This window comes from Lagenorhynchus albirostris, chromosome 5 (assembly GCF_949774975.1).
Source record: "Lagenorhynchus albirostris chromosome 5, mLagAlb1.1, whole genome shotgun sequence".
Taxonomy (NCBI): Eukaryota; Metazoa; Chordata; class Mammalia; order Artiodactyla; family Delphinidae; genus Lagenorhynchus; species Lagenorhynchus albirostris.
Window position 1 is genome coordinate 123,351,910 of NC_083099.1, and position 6,936 is coordinate 123,358,845.

The following is a 6,936-nucleotide window of genomic DNA, read 5'->3' on the forward strand; positions in this document are numbered from 1 at the left end:
TCTCCTTTTCACTTTAGCTTTCAGGAAGCTAAAAGTCGAATAGGGTTAATTTAACCAATTCTGTAATCTTACAGATGTGTTTATTTCTAATCCTTAATTTTCTGTACTTATATTTTCCATTGTAGTGTGGTTTATTTCTATTCATTAGTTTACTTTTTTTTTTTTTGTCTCTGTTCTTGCCTTAGCATACTCAAAATCCTGTGGAATGAGAAAGTCTATACATAGGTAAACTATTAGATAAAATTATACAAAATTGTATTTTCCTATATTTTACACTAACACAAAGTAATATAAATCAAGAAATCAAATTGAATAAAAGAAAAATTCAATAAAAATTTGAGCACATATTTTAGTTCACCAGGTTATGCCTCTATACCTTACTGGCTGAGAAAATCACACAGATAGATAAAGCAAAGGTGATAATATAATGAATAACAACTTTTATTTTCTCTTTGGCAAATGATATTTGAAGAAAAATTAGAGTAGATGTATGCAAAATAACTACTATATTGAAATGTATATAATTTTATGATTATGAATAGAACTCCCTGAAGTGTACTTCATAAATTAAAAGCATGTGCAAATATCACTTTGTAATCTTGAATTGCATTATCTAAGTAATAAACTTATGTTGGGGAAATGTATTGATCTTGATAATTGTAAGGATGCATTTTGAATTCATATTACAGTCTTTAAGTGACTGGCCTTTTTTTAATCATCAAAGATGTCTTTGGGAATATTCACTTATGTTTTTCTCCAACTAGACAGTTAATGTCATTGATATTCTTCTTTCATTTAGCTGAAGCAAGACTTTCCTTACCACCTTAACTAATCTACTGTAGAATAGAGTAGTTGTACTGTGATATATTGGAGCAGTTTGTCATTTCTATATGAAAATACTCCTTTCATATTATAACACCTTCATCAGGATAACAGTTTCAGTCACAGTAGGAAAGTGAGAAGCAGCAATTAAATTTGCTGGGGTGAAGAGAGAATTCAATGTGTAGTGTATTAATGGTGCATCAATGCAACATCAAGTAGTGTAACCAATGCATTTGACAATGGAATTTCTTTTCAAAAGATGGTTTAAAAAATTAATGATTCACCAACATCCATCTCACAGCCAAGAGGAAAAGATTTGATTTGTCATTGCCTATTTTCTTTATTCTGATTTTTTGGTGTGTTTCTTTCGATAAAAATGGAACATTAAAATGCTTTCTACTTTGAATAGCTCATCATCTAAATTCTATTTTTTTTTTTAGATGACTAGTGTTACAGAATAGCTGCTACTTTGTTGAATGTTGCCATTTTTATGAAGTGAAATTTTCCTTTGGAGCAACACTATTTATAAATTCATTCAGCACTCCTGAAAGTCTTTCTTTGATGTTGGTAAAAGTTACCCTGATGGTGCCGTGTTTACAAAGGAGGTTTCTAACTGAAGTGACATTTTCCTCAACAAAGATTCAATAACTTAACACTGTGTTGGTTAATGGCTTGATTTATTTTACCACTTATGTAGTAAAAGCTTTGATTTAGAAAGTACCTCTTTGCTATATTGTGGTATAGAGAATAGGGAACTTATTATGGCTCTCTCGATTTATACAATACACAATGTTTAATTTTAAACAACCTTCTGTTATCTTCTTGTAACCACGATTACACTTTGGCAGTTCAATGAGGCACTAGGAAGTCATAACTTATTATCCCATAGCAAAAGAACTGCTTTAGCCAGGTAATACATTTTTCAATAACTTCTTTAAACATACTTTTATTAAATTAACTAATATTAAATTTGTCTTGGCATATTTGATCTGAACAAAGTAATTCCTTATGTTTATAAGGAATACAAAATAAAATGCAATTTATTTCATTCAATCATTTCACAGATATTAAGATCTTCTTATGTGTCAGACACTGTTCTGAGCATTGGGGAAACACTAGATATTCAAAATACCAGTACTTTTACAGCTAGTATATTTTTGTGGGTTAGATAACTAAACAAAGTAACAGGTGTATAATATGTCAGGTTGTGAAAGGTGCTCCAAATAAAAATAAACAAGATAAGGAACTAGAAAGTGACAGTTCTAATGGATCAGGAAGAAGGAATTTTAGTTTAGACAGGATAGTCAGAAGATCCCTCTTTAAGTGAAATTTAAGTAGGAAATTGAAGAATGTAGGGACATAAATAATAGATACCATGTAAAGGAATAGTTAAGTGCAAAGACCCTGGGCTGGTGTGGGCTTAACATGGAAATCAGGGTGACAGACAAGAGCATAGTGAGAAAATGAGGCGTTTTTAGGAAATGAGTTCAAAGATGTTGCTGAGTCAGGAGAGAGTCAGATCATTAACTCTTTTGAGGCCAGGTAAAGACTTTAGATATTAAACCAGGTGCAACACAAAGCTGTTGAGGGTATTGAGCACATTTCTGATTTTTTTTTCCTTAAAAATGAACTATTTGTGCAAGATATTTCAGGTGAAATGTAAACATATTTCAGTGTATAAGCTATATGTCTCAACTCATTAGAAAAAATATATGATATTTAAAAAGCTATCAAAAACAATGAGAAACCTTGACAAATGCTATTAAGAACTTTTTTAATGCAGTAAAGTCAGTTGAATATAAAAGGCACATCTAACACCCTAAGATGCATAAAAATGATGGAGAATGAATTAAATTCACTTTTGGAAACAGTGAAAAATAGATTTACTTTTATGCCAGTAATAGAATCACATTAAAAAATTATCCTAAGAACTTAAAGGGAAAAATAAAATTTTGAAGTAAGGAAAATTACATGAAAAAAGTAATATGAATATGTAAGAAAAGGAAAATAATCTAAGAAACTTATCGTATGAAAAAATTAAATTCCACAGATATCGGAACAAAGACTTTATTTGTAACAGAAAATGCACCACTACAAAGTAATAAACTTAATAATAAACACAAAAGGAGAATTTTAAAAGTCCTATTATAATTTTTAAACATTACAAACAAAGACTCCTACAAATATTCAGACAAAAAATTTAGATACTGAAAATGGAAGAAAATCAGACTGGCCTAATTTTTTTCTTCCTGACATAAATACTAATAGGCAATGGTACTTCTACAGAAAACTGAAGAAAAAAGTAATCACATACTGTGAACCCAAAAATGCTACAACCAGTCAAGTATCTTGTCTTGAATGAAAGCAGCGTAAAGACTTTCACAGATTGAGAAGGAGTCAGAGAGACAGAGAAGAAAAACTCTTTCAGAATAAACAATTTGGAATTCTGGGCTAAAATAGTGAAAGATATATCAGAATAAAAATATATTAGAAGAAAATTCTGCTTTTGAGCTTTCAAACTATAAGTATATACATACCAACCTAAATATATTTACAGAATTGATTTCATCTTTTTACTGTGGAAATGTTTGAACAAATTGTTTTAAATGAAAGATTAGAGAAGTCTTCAATGACACACAAACTTTGAGTCAGATTTCCCATACAGCTCCCTGAACTTCTCCTACCACAGCCCTATTACACAGAATTACACCCATATGTTTGACCATGACATACACTGGATTATCTTGTTGGTGTCTATCCTCATTTAGCACCATGTGTGGCACAAAGTAAGCCATCATACATGTGTGTTGAACAAAGAAAGTATAGACTGGCAAGAACATACCCACCTGGTATTCTATTTTAAAACTAGAGAGGTACAGTTGGAATATTATACTGTGTGACTTTTATTCTTGCACTCATAAATGTTTATCATTCCTTGTGGCCCTTAACTGGTTCAATCTGTCCCTTCAAAGGCAATGTAAAACTCATATTTTATTTTCTAATTTCCGGAGGCCTGTGGTCAGAACTGTCTACACCTGCCATCGAATAATAGTTTTCATATTTCTAAAACACACAAAAAAAACATTGACCTCATGGTCTTTTTCAATAGATTTGTCTATTTTCCCTTTTGCCAATTTAAAATATATTTTTTATTTTAATTAGTAGTATCTAAAGACTACAATATTAAAAAAATAAATGCACAAAACCCTCTGGAATAAAAGACCATGGTGGTTTTCTCGAAGGAAAATCTTTAAGAATTTGGAGCTCAGAAAGATGATGGGCAATATTAGTTTTACTTCTAGTGATCTCTTTATCAGTATGACTCAACAGATGTGTAGAGTTTATACATGATGATATATCACTATATGTATTATATGTATATATTGACAAGAACTTATGTTCTATTTTGGTTTATGTATCAGTCATGGTTCTCACAGGAAGAGAACTAATAGGTGTGTGTGTGTGTGTGTGTATATATAGATAGATAGATAGATAGATAGATAGATAGATAGATAGATATAGATAGATATAGATAGATAGATATGTAATATATATAGATATATATGTAATATCTATCTATCCATCTGGAGATATAAAGAAAAGGCTCATACAATTATGGAGGTCCAGAAGTCTCACAAGCTACCATCTACAAGCTGGAAAACCAAGAGAGCCACTGATATAAGTCAGTCTGAGCCTGAAGGCTTGAGAATCGGCAGAGCGCATGGCCAAAACAGAAGATGGATATCCCAGCTCAAGCAGGGAGAGCAAATTCACCCTTCCTCCACTCCTTTGCTCTGTTTGGGTCCTCAACAAATTGCATGATGCCACCCACATTAAGGCAAAGGATCTTCTTTCACTCAGTCTACACATTCAGATGCTAATCTCTTCCAGAAACACCCTCACAGACACACCCAGAAATAATGTTTTATCAACTATCTGACGTCCCTTAGCCCAGTCAACCCATATAATTAACCAACGCAGTTTATATGCCTTACTTTCTGTTGCAATTTTCTTGACGCTCCTATTGAATGAGTCCCATACTGAACATTTTGAAAGGTAAAATACTGACTGCTTATGGTACTGAAAAGACCAGTGAAGAAAGAGTACACTGAAGAGGAACACTTTTTAATTGCGGTTACATGTATTTCTGAGAAAACATGAATAATTCAAAATAAATAATGGTGATGTTGTAGGCAGACTTACAATCTTCCAAAGATGTCTACCTCCTTATTTCCCAAATCTATGAATACGTTACCTTACATGGCAAAATAAACTGTACATGTGATTAAGTTAAGGATCTTAAAATAGGTAGATTATCCTGGCTTTGATACAACCTGCTGGATTTGTAGATGGGGGTTTTGAAGATGGAGGAAGAGGCATGAGTGAAGGAATGCAGATGGCCTCTAGAAGGTGGAAAATGCACAAGCAAACAGATTTTCCCCTAGAACCACTCCAAGGACACAGCCTGGACCTAGCACCTTGATTTTAGCTCAGTGAGACACATATAAGACTTACAACCTCCAGATCTGTAAGATAATCAGTTTTTACTGTTTTAAGCCTTCAAGTTTATGGTAAATTTTTACAGCAACAGTAGGAGACTAATACAGCTAGCAAATTAGCATGTCTGTCTTTGGAGACATACTGTACCTTTTTTTATTGGTTTTATTTTCACCAACTCAACTCAACTTAATTTTTATTAATTTTTCCTAGTTTTCTTGAGAAAGAACCTCAAAAGCCCCTAAGTGAAGCCCTCTAACTTGCAATGAATCTACAGTGGTCAGCAAGAAGAAGCTTTCTAACTCTGGTCACCTTATATTTACTATTAAATCCCATTTCATTTATTCTTGAATCAGTACTTTTCTGATGTGTTCATTTATTTATTAAACATCATCTTACTTGCAACACATATAATTGTGTTTTTTTTTTATCTTTCTCTCACTTTTCTGTCAGAAGGGTACCACTGCAGCTATTTCAGAATTCAAATTCAATGTGCATCCAACACTGATCCTGATCACAAGTGATGTATAATATCAGTTAGTGAAACCACACAGAAAAATAAGAAGAAACCAATAAGCAGGGATTTTTCAGTGCTGTCTTATTTGGTTCTCACACTCTCAAAAACTACCTTAATCTGTGAATCACCTTTTTTTTTTTTTATGGGCAAGCCTCTTAAAACCCACTTACATTTACTTATTTTAAATTTCTGCTCTGTCATTCATTTGGCATTTTCTCCTTATTTTTGGATTTTTGTAAAACTAAACTAGAAAAGAAATTCCCTAATACAAGCAGATTTTCATGACTTTTCTTCTTGTTATAACACATTTGAACTTATAGACAAGTAATATTTCTTCCAATGCATGAACTATAATGACATTTTTATTTCATTTTTGAGGGATCTCACAATAATAAAGCAAAATACTTAAAGTCAGAGAAATAAAAATGTAAAATTACATACAATGTGCTTTTCCTCTCTTGTAGTCATTCTTTAAATTTAAATATTTTTATTCAGTCCTTATTGCACTTCATTTAAATTCAAATTCTTCAGCATGCTATTCATGTTTCTTCTTCCTCTACCTCCTGTCTTTCTTGGCCCTTTTATTTTTTTGCCTGGTACATACACCAAGTTTATTTCTACAACTACAAATTTTCTTAGTCTAAATTCATCACTTTAGAGGGCCTCCTTTACTTAATGTTTTGACATTCATTGATTTATCCATTTATTTATCTAAGAAGTTTCTATTGATTAAAACTCTAACATTAAAATATTATAGCCTATGATAGAAATTGAAAAATAACTCAGATTGACATAGTCTCTGTCCTTAAGAAACTAATAATCATTCTGTAGAAATACATATGCAAAGACCTACAGTTGTAATAAGCACAATTGGATTATACAATAGAGGGACTTAACATGTTTTGGAGAGTTCAAGAGACTTCTCTAAGGAGGTGATTTATCAGTTGAGATAGGAAAAGTAAGGAGGTATTAGCTACAAAAAGGACAGGTGGTGGAGAGAACCATATGAAAAAAAAAGTACAATTGGTTGGTGTACTGTGGATGGAATGAGTTTAGTATATTTAAGAAATGGAAAGATAATGGGATGGCTTTACCACTGA